Below are 12,867 nucleotides of genomic sequence, written 5' to 3'. Positions count from 1 at the left end.
CTAAATAGGAAAGCGCGCTCGTTGCTTTCCTGCGGGCGAATGTCGACGTATTTGCATGGCAACCGTCTGACATCCCCGGTGTTCCCAGGAAAGTGATTGAGCACCACCTTGTCGTTTGTCCTCATGCGCGGCCCGTCAAGCAGAAAGTCCGGAAGCAGGCGGTGGAGCGCCAAGAATTCATTGCGGAGGAAATCAAGAAACTGGAAGCAGCAGGCCTTGTCAGAGGAGTGCTCCATCCCACGTGGTTGGCCAATCCTATAGTCGTGCGCAAGGCAAACGGGAAATGGAGGCTTTGCATCGATTTCACCGATGTTAACAAAGCTTGTCCCAAAGACCCATTTCCTTTGCCGCGCATTGACCAGATTGTTGACTCCACAGCTGGATGTGATTTGCTTTCATTTCTTGATGCATACTCCGGGTATCACCAGATCTTCATGGCAGAGGAGGATGAAGAGAAGACCGCATTTATTACTCCATGTGGCACGTACTGCTTTGTACGGATGCCTTTCGGATTAAAAAATGCTGGTTCAACATTTGCAAGAGTAGTCCATATTGCTCTTGAGCAACAAATACACAGAAATGTGGAAGCCTACATGGATGGTATAGTGGTCAAGAGCAAGGACAGAGCAACCCTGATCCAAGACTTGGATGAGACTTTTGCAAATCTGCGCAAGATCAGCCTCAAGCTCAACCCAGAGAAGTGTGTGTTTGGAGTTCCCTCCGGCAAGCTTCTCGGGTTCTTCGTGTCTCAGCGGGGGATTGAAGCCAACCCCGACAAGATCAAGGCCATTGAGCAGATTGAAGCACCAAAGCGCGTCAAGGATGTACAGAAACTTGCCGGTTGCGTGGCTGCTCTCAGCAGGTTCATCTCTCGGTCTGCTGAGCGCGCCCTGCCATTTTTCAAATCATTGAAAAAGGCAGGTCCAATGAAATGGACTCCGGAAGCGGAGGCTGCGCTGCAAGACCTGAAGAGATACCTGTCCTCCCCTCCAATACTTGTCGCACCTAAACCGCAAGAGAAGTTGCTGCTGTACATAGCGGCAACCAATCAAGTGGTTAGTGCTGCGTTAGTGGCAGAGAGGGAGGCGGATGATGAGCCAGCAACCGCGGCAAGCGCATCCAGCGACAAGCAGGGGGCTTCCCTGACAAGCTCTGGTCCCGACAAAGATGAACCCGCGCTGATACATGAGGAGATACGGAAGAAAATGGTGCAGCGCCCAGTTTACTTTGTCAGTTCCCTCTTGCAGGGGGCTAGGTCAAGGTACTCTGGTGTGCAGAAACTGCTTTTCGGCCTTCTCATGGCCTCGAGAAAGCTGCGCCATTACTTCCAAGCACATGAGATCACAGTGGTCACTCGCTTTCCACTGAAGAGGATACTGCAGAATCCAGAAGCGACAGGCAGGATTGCTGAGTGGGCACTGGAACTGTCAAGCTTTGGTCTCGAGTTTGAAGGCACTTCAACTATCCAGAGCAGAGCATTGGCAGAATTCATAGCGAAATGGACGCCAACCCCGGATGAAGAAATTCCAGAGATGAGCATCCCCGACAAAGAAGCTAGCAAAGAGTGGCTGATGTACTTTGATGGTGCCTTCTCGCTGCAAGGCGCCGGCGCTGGTGTGCTACTTATCGCACCCACCGGAGAGCACCTCAAGTACATAGTCCAGATGCACTTTCCCAAGGAGCAAGCAACAAATAACACCGCAGAATACGAAGGCTTGCTTGCCGGTCTCCGGATCGCGGCAGACCTTGGGATCAAGAAGCTCCTTGTCAGGGGTGACTCACAGCTTGTCGTCCGCCAAGTAAACAAGCATTATCAGAGTCCGTTGATGGAAGCTTACGTCGACGAAGTGAGAAAGCTAGAAGAGCGCTTTGACGGCCTACAAATGGAGCACGTTCCGAGATCTCAGAACGCCATTGCAGATGGCCTGTCGAAGTGCGCCGCACTTAAGTTACCTGTGGAACCAGGGACCTTTGTGCTCAAGCTGACTCAACCGTCCGTAACACCATCAGCTGGACAAAGCAAGAAGAGGAAGTTGATTCCTGGTGACTACCTGCCGGCAGAGCTTCCCGAGGCCGCCGCCAAGAAGGTCCCCAAGATCAACACCGAAGACGCTGAGGAGCAGTCTGCTCCGGCAAGCCCTAGGGCTTGTTCCGTTGAAGCAGAAGCTCCCGGCAAGCTTGTCGCGGAATGTCACGCTCCGGCAGAGACACAGCTTCTCGCCGTAGAAGCGGATAGTCCCGCAGCAACCTCCAAGATCAACGCCAAGAGCGCCGGGGAGCCAGATGCTCCGGCAAGCCCTAGGGCTTGTTCCGTTGAAGCAGAAGCTCCCGGCAAGCTTGTCGCGGAATGTCACGCTCCGGCAGAGACACAGCTTCTCACCGTAGAAGCGGATATTCCCGCAGCAACCTCCAAGATCAACGCCAAGAGCACCGGGGAGCCAGATGCTCCGGCAAGCCCTAGGGTTTGTTCCGTTGAAGCTGAAGCTCCCGGCAAGCTTGTCGCGGAACGTCAAGCTCCGGCAGAGACACAGCTTCTCGCCGTAGAAGAGGACGTTCCCGCAGCAGCAGAGTTGCCTTTAGTCCTTGTTGTCGAGCCACAGGCTCCAACATGGGCGCAGCAGATTGTCCATTTCCTTCAGACAGGAGAACTTCCCGAAGAGCAAGAAGAAGCCGAAAGAGTAGCCCGACAGTCAAGTATGTACCAGTTCGTCGACAAGACACTGTACAGAAGAAGACTCAACGGTGTGAAATTGAGGTGTATTCCCCGGGAAGACGGACAAAAGCTGTTGGCAGAGATACACGGAGGCATATGTGGTCACCACATTGGCGCGAGAGCACTTGTCGGCAAAGCATTCCGGCAGGGATTCTTCTGGCCAACAGCCCTCCAGGATGCAACTGCACAAGTAACCAAGTGTGAAGCGTGTCAGTTCCATTCCAAGCAGATACACCAGCCAGCTCAAGCTCTCCAGACGATCCCTTTATCCTGGCCATTTTCGGTCTGGGGGCTCGACATCCTCGGCCCCTTCCCCCGAGCTGTCGGGGGCTTTGAGTACTTGTACGTCGCAATCGACAAGTTCACAAAGTGGCCGGAAGTGGAACCAGTGAGGAAGGTGACCGCACAGTCAGCCGTCAAGTTCTTCAGGTCGATTGTTTGCCGCTTCGGGATCCCTAACCGGATAATCACCAACAACGACACACAATTTACGAGCCACACCTTCATGCAGTACGTCCAAGATCTCGGCGCCAAGGTCTGCTTCGCTTCTGTTGCTCACCCAAAAAGCAACGGTCAAGCGGAAAGGGCAAACGCCGAGGTGCTGCGCGGGCTCAAGACCAGCTTTCGACAGGCTGCACAAGTGCGGAAGAAACTGGATCGAGGAGCTACCGGTGGTTCTTTGGTCGATCAGAACGACGCCAAATCGAGCCACCGGACAGACACCCTTTGCTCTAGTCTATGGAGCAGAGGCAGTTACCCCCACGGAACTCGTATATGGGTCACCTCGAGTGCTCGCTTACGATGAGCTTGAGCAAGAGCGGCTGCGGCAAGATGACGCGCTGCTCCTTGAGGAAGATCGTCTCCAGGCTGCTGTGCGAGCTGCTCGCTACCAGCAAGCTCTGCGCCGCTACCACAGCCGCAGAGTCAATGCCAGGAGTCTCGAGGAAGGCGACCTTGTTCTTCGGCGCGTTCAGTCGGCCAAGAATTCCAACAAGTTGACGCCGAAGTGGGAAGGCCCTTACCGGGTGAAACGAGTCACAAGGCCTGGCGCTGTCCGCCTTGAGACCGAAGATGGCATTCCAGTGGGCAACTCCTGGAACATCGAGCATCTTCGTAAGTTTTACCCGTAAGGCGCGGTTGTCGGACCCCGTCCGGCAACCACCTTTCTGTACGAGTCTTGCCGCTGTTGCATGTAATCCTCTGTACAGAGCCAGGCGCAGACCCTGAGCACCAGAAAATGAAGCGCTGCATACCCCGGGGGTTTTAGCATGCATGCTAGGTTGAGTCTCGTCCTTGGTTAGGGTCGATAGTCCCTAACAGCGGCTAACCCCTAGCTTAGAGGTCGAGTGTCCGTCCCTTTGCTTTTCCTTCGTTCGCAGGGCTCGCACGTCCTGGCCAGACCACCTGGAGACGAAAAGGAGAAGAAGGGCGCGCCGGCACCTGGGCCCCAGCAAGAACGCCGGGGGCTGCGAATGCCAAGGTGTCACCCCCGGCAAGCCATAGTTGCCGGGGGCTGCAATATCAGATAAGTCTTTCATCCCTCTTCATGCACCCTCCTATGGACTGGGGAATGTGAAACCGCGTTTCTTCCCAGAAACTGCCGTGCTCCCCCGACTCTAGGCCCTGGAGCGCGTTCCCGGGGCCAAGTTTGGTCATAGTCGCGGAAGCGAAGGGATGAAACGAGGAGGCCGCGCCCACCTCGTTCCCGCCTCTGTCAAAGGCGTGAGAAAGGTCGAGCGGCGTGGGAAGGCGGCAGGGCCTGTTGCCGGGAATGTCTGTCCGAGGGATACTAAGGATTTGCTCCTTGGCGTGGGTTCAACCCGCGAGGCAAATAACCCGGCAAACATCCCCTTCTCATTAAAAAACATCCCATACAGGTACAGTCCATAGAGGATGAAAAACATGAAGAGAGGATTACAAGCTCTAGATACAACTAAGGCCCGAGGGCTTACAATTAAAAAGATAAGGTGCCCGTAATCCCTTTCCTGTCCCTCTCTTCAGGAGGTAGGTCAAGAAGGCGAAAGGGGGAAAGGGGCGCAAAGGCGAGCTACGGGTGCCAGAAGACACCAAGAGAACATCCCGGGGGCCGGACGGTGATGACGATGCCGGGAGAAGGGTGCGAAGGAGGGGCGGCAGGACGTCAGCACGCTGTCGAGGGCACCACGCCCTCGTACTCCGACCTGACGGCCTTGTCGCCAGCCCTCCTCCCCTTCCGCGGCCTCCCTACGCCAGCCGCCCAAGGAGACGCCCCCGGGGAGTTCAAGAAGCCGGCAGCGCGGATGATGGGGTCGCCGGTGCCGCACGAGACGGCGCCCGACACCTAGTCGGAGCCGCCATCCTGTCACCCGCCACCCTCGCCATCACTGCCGCTCTCCTCCTCGTCACTCTCGCTCGAGGAGGAGCCTTCGCTATAGGAGGAGCTGTCCACGCAGCACTTCGCCCGGGTGCCGAAGCACCCGAAGACCTTGACGGAGAGGAGATCGCCCTCCACCAGCTCAAAATGGAGGGTGAACCCCTTCATCAGGCTGTGGATGCGGGCGAACGTCTTCCACCCTCGATCGAGATACATCACACTAGGGGCTGGGAACACCACGCGGACTCGCGTGCCGCTGATCCCACAGCCCCTCATGTGTAATCTCAGAGTTTCGGGCGGGTCCGACTCCATCGCGCTCGCGAACGGAGCTGGAAGCCGGAGGCGACGACGAGGCGCCCGGTGCAGCTTGACGAAGAACTCGCAAGGGTTGTCCCCTATATGGACTGCCGCGGGGGGAGGAGCCGCCGGCGGGGGCGAAGCTGGCGCGTTGCCCCGTCCGCCTCTTCCCCGAGCGCTTCGACCTCGTCCTCGACCTCGTCCACGACCTCGCCCCCTCCCTCTTCCCCTTATGGCTGGCTCTGCCACCACGAGCGAGGAAGAGGGGAGGGTGCGCTGTCTGGCGGTGACCCTCGCCGCCACCGATGAAGGCCCAGGATTCCCTTTCTCCATGGCGAATGAGAGAAAGGGGAGCAGAAGCTGAAGAAAGGAGGAGACGAGCTCGTGCAGGCTTCGGTGCTCCCTTCCCGCTCCTTATAAAGGAGCGAAGTGGGAGCCCAGCCGCCCCGCTCAACGAATCAAGGCACAGGAAGAGCAGGGAGGCGGGCCGACCCGTCACCTCCGCTCGCAACGGCCCAGATTCCCGCTCCCACCGTCCGCGATCCCAAGTGCATGGGAGCCGCGTGGCGGGGATGCAGAACTGAGGCGACGGATGGGGCGGCCTCGCCCTACCCCGTAATCTCGGGGAGTGGGCGCTTCGAAAACCGCGCACCGGCCCCGTCCAATAAATGTGCCACGCCTACCTCCGTTTGGAGAAGAGGGCGTGGGCCGTCCCCCTTCATCATGGCTTGATGCATGCTCGCGGGGCTTAGCCACGCGCGTGCGCCGCCCACGTCTCCCACGATGCCGCGTTTGACGCATGCCGCTCCGGGCGTGCGCGATAGAAGCGGAGAGATATACGGCGTGACCCAGGCCGCGCGTGCCTGTGCACTGTTTTGGGCCTGACCCAACAGCGCTCGGCACCGTGTCTGGCCCAGGCCCGGGGGCTCCTGTCGGTGTACTAAAGTAGGGGTACCCTTAGTACCCCGAACTTGTGCACGGGCAGTCGCAGCGTCCCGCGGCAAGGCCTGCCAGGTCACCGCCAAGATCCTTCGTGGTCCCTCTGAAGACCATTCTAGAACAAAGTACTCAAGACAAGACCCCGGCAAGAGGAGCTTGCCGGGAAGAAGTCAAGACCCCGGCAAGAGGAGCTTGCCGGGAAGGCCATCAGAAGCGTCCCAAGGCCCCGGCAAGAGGCGCTTGCCGGGAAGGCCGTCCAAGGCATTCCAAGGAACTTGCCGTGGCGCGCTACACGCCCCGACAAGGCCCGGTGAGCGACAAGCTCCCGGAAGTGACAAGTCGACGGCCGCGGCAAGCCCCCACTCCACGCCCGCGCTCCAGCACATCCACCCACGTGTCGCTCCGGGGCCCCTCCCGAGCGCACGTGGCAGGAGGCTGTGCAGCTAGGGGCGTGCGGTGGCACGCAGGCACTGACAAGACAACCATCATGGCAAGACGGTGGCGTCCCTAGCGGTCCCTTTCGGTGCTGTCTAGGCGACACAGACGGACATTTAATGCCCTTGTCCCCTGCCGTCAGGGTTAGGTATGATAACGCTGTAGCAGCTAGCTGTGCCTACTACAGCACCTAGCTGTGCCTATCCACGGCACCCTTTCCATCTTTGCCCTTGGCCCCCGTTGCTCTATGTCGGTAACCCCTTGAGTATAAAAGGAGGCCCGTGTGCAACATAGAGGGGGTCGGCCATTTTGAGAGCCTCAGGGAGCAATCCCACACACTCACGCTCGAACTCGCTCCCGAGCTAGAAATCAATACCAAACCACAAAGCAGGAGTAGGGTTTTACGCATCCGTGCGGCCCGAACCTGGGTAAATCGCTCGCGTGCTTCGCCTCGATTTACTCTTCGCACGACCAACCGCCCGCGTGCTTCGCCTCGATCTGCTCTTTGCGCGACCTCCGCCCCCCGCCGAAAAAAAAGGGACCCGGTCCGCCGGTCCCATAGGTGCCCGTGGATCAGAAACCCCGGCAGAGAAGATAGTCTCACATCAACTAGGCGTATTTAACGGGCTATGGAGATGCCCATCAATAGATATCAATGTGAGTGAGTAGAGATTGCCATGCAACGGATGCACTAGAGCTATAAATATATGAAAGCTCAACAATAGAAACTAGTGGGTGTGCATCCAACTTGCTTGCTCATGAAGACCTAAGGCAATTTGAGGAAGCCCATCATTGGAATATACAAGCCAAGTTCTATAATGAAAGATTCCCACTAGTATATGAAAGTGATCACATGAGAGACTCTCTACTATGAAGATCATGGTGCTACTTTGAAGCACAAGTGTGGTAAAAGGATAGTAACATTGTCCCTTCTCTCTTTTTCTCTCATTTTTTTATATTTTTTTGTATGGCCTTTCTCTTTTTTTATGGCCTTTCTCTTTTTTGGGGCTTCTTTGGCCTGTTTTTTTTCATCCGGAGTCTCATCCCGACTTGTGGGGGAATCATAGTCTCCATCATTCTTTCCTCACTGGGACAATGCTCTAATAATGATGATCATCACACTTTTATTTTTCTTACAACTCAACAATTACAACTCGATACTTAGAACAAGGTATGACTCTATGTGAATGCATCCGACGGTGTACCAGGATATGCAATATGACAATGATGAATGTGTCATGATGAACTAGATGGTGGAAAGTTGCATGGCAATATATCTCGGAATGGCTATGGAAATGCCATAATAGGTAGGTATGGTGGCTGTTTTGAGGAAGGTATATGGTAGGTGTATGATACCGGCGAAAGTTGCGCGGTATTAGAGAGGCTAGCAAGGGTGGAAGGGTGAGAGTGCGTATAATCCATGGACTCAACATTAGTCATAAAGAACTCATATACTCATGGACTCAACATTAGTCATAAAGTACTACGCGCATGCTCCTAGGGGGATTTATTGGTAGGAAAATACCATCGCTCGTCCCCGACCGCCACTCTTAAGGAAGACAATCAATAAATAAATCATGCTCCGACTTCATCACATAACGGTTCACCATACGTGCATGCTACGGGAATCACAAACTTCAACACAAGTATTGTTTAAATTCACAACTACTCAACTAGCATGACTTTAATATTATCACCTCCATATCTCAAAACAATTATCATGCTTCAATCTTTTCTTAGTATTCAACACACTCAAAAGAAAGTTTCACAAATCTTGAATACCAAGCATATTATTATTAAGCAAATTACCATGCTATTTAAGACTCTCAAATTAATTTAAGTGAAGCATGAGAGATCAATAGTTTCTTTAAAAAGAATCCACCACTGTGCTCTAAAATATCTATGTGAAGCACATAGAGCAAAATTGTCTAGCTCAAAAGATATAAGTGAAGGACATAGAGCAAAATTATCTAACTCAAAAGATATAAGTGAAGCACATAGAGTATTCTATCAAATTTTAATTCATGTATGGCTCTCTCAAAAGGTGTGTACAGCAAGGATGATTGTGGTATACTAGCAAACAAAGACACAAATAATACAAGACGCTCCAAGCAAAACACATATCATGTTGGTGAATATATAGCTCCAAGTAAATTACCGATGGAAGTGGCGAAAAGAGGGGATGCCTTCCGGGGCATCCCCAAGCTTTAATTTTTTGGTGTCCTTGGATTATATTGGGGGTGCCATGGGCATCCCCAAGCTTAGGCTCTTGCCACTCCTTTTTCCATGATCCATCAAAAGAATTCACCCAAAACTTGAAAACTTCACAACACAAAACTTAAAATAGAAAACTCGTGAGCTCCGTTAGCGAAAGAAAACAAAAGACCACTTCAAGGTACTGTAATGAACTCATTCTTTATTTATAGTGGTGTTAAACCTACTGTATTCCAACTTCTCTATGCATTATAAACTATTTTACTAACCATAGATTCATCAAAATAAGCAAACAACACACGAAAAACAGGATCTGTCAAAAACAGAGCAGTCTGTAGTAATATGAAGCTAGCGCAAGATCTGGAACCCAAAAAATTCTAAAATAAATTGCTGGACGTGAGGAATTTATCTATTAATCATCTGCAAAAATAATTAACTAAATAGCACTCTTCAAATAAAAATGACAGCAGTTCTCGTGAGCGATAAAGGTTCTGTTTTTTACAGCAAGTTCAACAAGACTTTCCCCAAGTCTTCCCAACGGTTCTACTTGGCTCAAAAACTAATTAAACACAAAAAACACAACCTAAACAGAGCCTAACTAATTTATTTATTACTAGACAGGAGCAAATAGCAAGGAATAAAAATAAAATTGGGTTGCCTCCCAATAAGCGCTATCGTTTAACGCCCCTAGCTAGGCATAACAAGCAAGAATAGATCTAGGTATTGCCATAGTAATAAGATAGATTGGTGAAACTCATTTCATATTCTCTACGTTTGGCAGCAAGTTTTCTTTGAGGCAAGCAAAAGTAATCAAAAGGACTAAATTTAATGGGACAAAAGTCCCCAAGATCAACCTTGGGAGGTATAGGTTCCTCCTTTGGTCCTTCATAATGCACAACCAATTCATCATTATAAACATTCTTTTGACAGAACTTTGTGAGCCTATATTCAAGGGAATATCCTAGTTCATTGTTTCAAATAGCCAAATCATCATTAAGTTCAGAAATTTTATCAACTAAAACATTGGTAGGAACCCTTCTTCTAAGATTTTCATTAAAAGCAACATAATCTAGAGATTGAAAACGCATTATTTCTTCTTGATCAAAGAGGGTAGCCTCTATGGGAGGATGGCAAGCGTCCACCCTATAATGCGCAAAGATTTCTCTGGCTTCTCTTATTATGAATCTAAACTCATGAGCCAAAAAGATAGTAGCGGCACGCTTAACAGATGAATGTTCAAAATTAGAAAATTCCAGAAAAATCCTTTGTATGGAAGGATGCATGTGCATGAATTGTCTTTCAAGTTCAACTAAAAGCATGGCAATAGCGTCCGCACGACTACTAGTTCTGTGAAGGATAGAACTACCCATAGAAGGTAAAGCACCGGCACAAGTTAAGAAATCTTGAATAACTCCTTTTCCAATAATATTACCACTACCAACACGGAATTTTTTTGTATGAAAGATGGTAGGTTCTTTAGCAGGAGCATTAGAATTTTCCATGATATTGTTATCGCCCATATTGGCGATGACTTCCCCAATTTCAGACATAACGACAAGCAAGCAAACTAGCACACGAGCAAACAAAAAGGCAAACAGAGAGGGAGGATAGAGAGAGAGGGCAAATAAAACGGCAAGGTTGAATTGGGGGGAGAGGAAAATGAGAGGCAAATGGCAAATAATGTAATGCAAGAGATAGGGATTGTGATGGGTACTTGGTATATTGACTTTTTGTGTAGACTCCCCGGCAACGGCGCCAGAAATGGCTCGTTGTCGGGAGTCAAATCTTGACTTGCGCGAAACTCCCCGGCAACGGCGCCAGAAGTCCTTCTTTCTACGTCTTGAGCTTGCGTTGGTTTTCCCTGAAGAGGAAGGGATGATGCAGCAGAGTAGCGTAAGTATTTCCCTCAGTTTTTGAGAACCAAGGTATCAATCCAGTAGGAGGCCACGCTCAAGTCCCTCGTATCTGCACAAAGCGATAGCTACTCGCAACCAACGCGATTAGGGGTTGTCAAGCCCTTCACGGTCACTTACGAGAGTGAGATCTGATAGATAGAATATTTTTGGTATTTTTGATATAAAGATGCAAGGTAAAAAGTAAAGGCAAAGTAAATAGCAAAGCAATATAAAAGTGATGGAGATTGATATGATGAGAATAGACCCGGGGGCCATAGGTTTCACTAGTGCCTTCTCTCAAGAGCATAAGTATTCTACGGTGGATGAACAAATTACTGTTGAGCAATTGATAGAATTGTGCATAATTATGAGAATATCTAGGCATGATCATGTATATAGGCATCACGTCCGTGACAAGTAGATCGAAACGATTCTGCATCTACTACTATTACTCCACTCATCGACCGCTATCCAGCATGCATCTAGAGTATTAAGTTAAAAACAGAGTAACGCCTTAAGCAATATGACATGATGTAGAGAGATAAATTCATGCAATATGAAATAAACCCCATCTTGTTATCCTCGATGGCAACGATACAATACGTGCCTTGCCGCCCCTTCTGTCACAGGGTAAGGACACCGCAAGATCGAACCCAAAGTTAAGCACTTCTCCCATGGCAAGAACTACCAATCTAGTTGGCCAAACCAAACGGATAATTCGAAGAGACTTGCAAATATAAGCAATCATACATAAAAGAATTCAGAGAAGATACAAATATTATTCATAGATAGACTTGAACATAAACCCACAATTCATCGGTCTCAACAAACACACCGCAAAAAGAGGATTACATCAAATAGATCTCCACAAGAGAGGGGGAGAACTTTGTATTGAGATTCAAAGAGAGAGAAGAAGCTATCTAGCTACTAACTATGGACCCGAAGGTCTGAGGTAAACTACTCACACTTCATCGGAGAGGCTATGATGATGTAGAAGCCCTCCGTGATGACGGCCCTCTTCCGGCGGAGCTCCGGAACAGGCCCCAAGATGGGATCTCGTGTATACAGAAAGTTGCGACGGTGGAATTAGGTTTTTGGCTCCTGTTCTGATCGTTTGGGGGTAGGTGTGTATATATAGGAGAAAGAAGTACGTCGGAGGAGCAACGAGGGGCCCACGAGGCAGGGGGCGCGCCCTACGGGGGGCGCCCCCCTCGTGACCGCCTCTTTTGTTCCTTGGAGCAGGGTCCAAGTCTCCTGGATCACGTTCGGTGAGAAAATCACATTTCCGAAGATTTTATTCCGTTTGGACTCCGTTTGATATTCCGTTTCTTCGAAACACTGAAATAGACAAAAAAACAGCAATTCTGGGCTGGGCCTCTGGTTAATAGGTTAGTCCCAAAAATAATATAAAAGTGAAAAATAAAGCCCAATATAGTCCAAAACAGTAGATAATATAGCATGAAGCAATCAAAAATTATAGATACGTTGAAGATGTATCACACACCTTGAGCTGCCGTAGCCGGGGCTTGCCACGCCGCTAGCGCGCCCACCTCCATCTGTGACCCCTTCTACTGAAGTTGAGGCACCTTGAACCGGACAACCGGGCCTTGATGCACTACCAGAATCGCCCCCTATGCCGACGGCCAGGGCCGTCGGCATAGCCCTGAGTCCCGTCGGGACAGGCCTATGCCGACGGCCCCCGTCGGCATAGGGCCGTCGGCAACATATGCGTCGGCATAGCCAGGGCGGCCGTCGGCATAGATGCTTTCCCGACGGGGGCCGTACATCTATGCCGACGGCCCTGGCCGTCGGCAACTATCACGCCTAATGGCGGCCGCCGTCAAGTCTGCCCAACAAACGGTCGCCACGTGGCACCCCTATGCCGACGGCCTAGCCGTCGGCTTAGTTTAAAAACTATGCCGATGGCTAGGCCGTCGGCATAGGGGTGCCACGTGGCGACCAGCCGCTGCTCTAGGACCAGGGCTATGCCGACGGCCTGGCCGTCGGCATAATTTGAAACT

General features: G+C 51.2%; 1 pseudogene; it reads left to right on the top strand.

Moving 5' to 3' along the window:
* Nucleotides 1-579: 579 nt before the first annotated feature.
* Nucleotides 580-3,843, top strand: LOC141041416 (uncharacterized; annotated as a pseudogene).
* Nucleotides 3,844-12,867: the final 9,024 nt, after the last annotated feature.

This window comes from Aegilops tauschii, chromosome 2, assembly GCF_002575655.3.
Source record: "Aegilops tauschii subsp. strangulata cultivar AL8/78 chromosome 2, Aet v6.0, whole genome shotgun sequence".
Classification (NCBI taxonomy): domain Eukaryota; kingdom Viridiplantae; phylum Streptophyta; class Magnoliopsida; order Poales; family Poaceae; genus Aegilops; species Aegilops tauschii.
The sequence above is the reverse complement of the archived record's forward strand: the minus strand, read 5'-3'. Positions and strand labels throughout refer to the sequence as shown.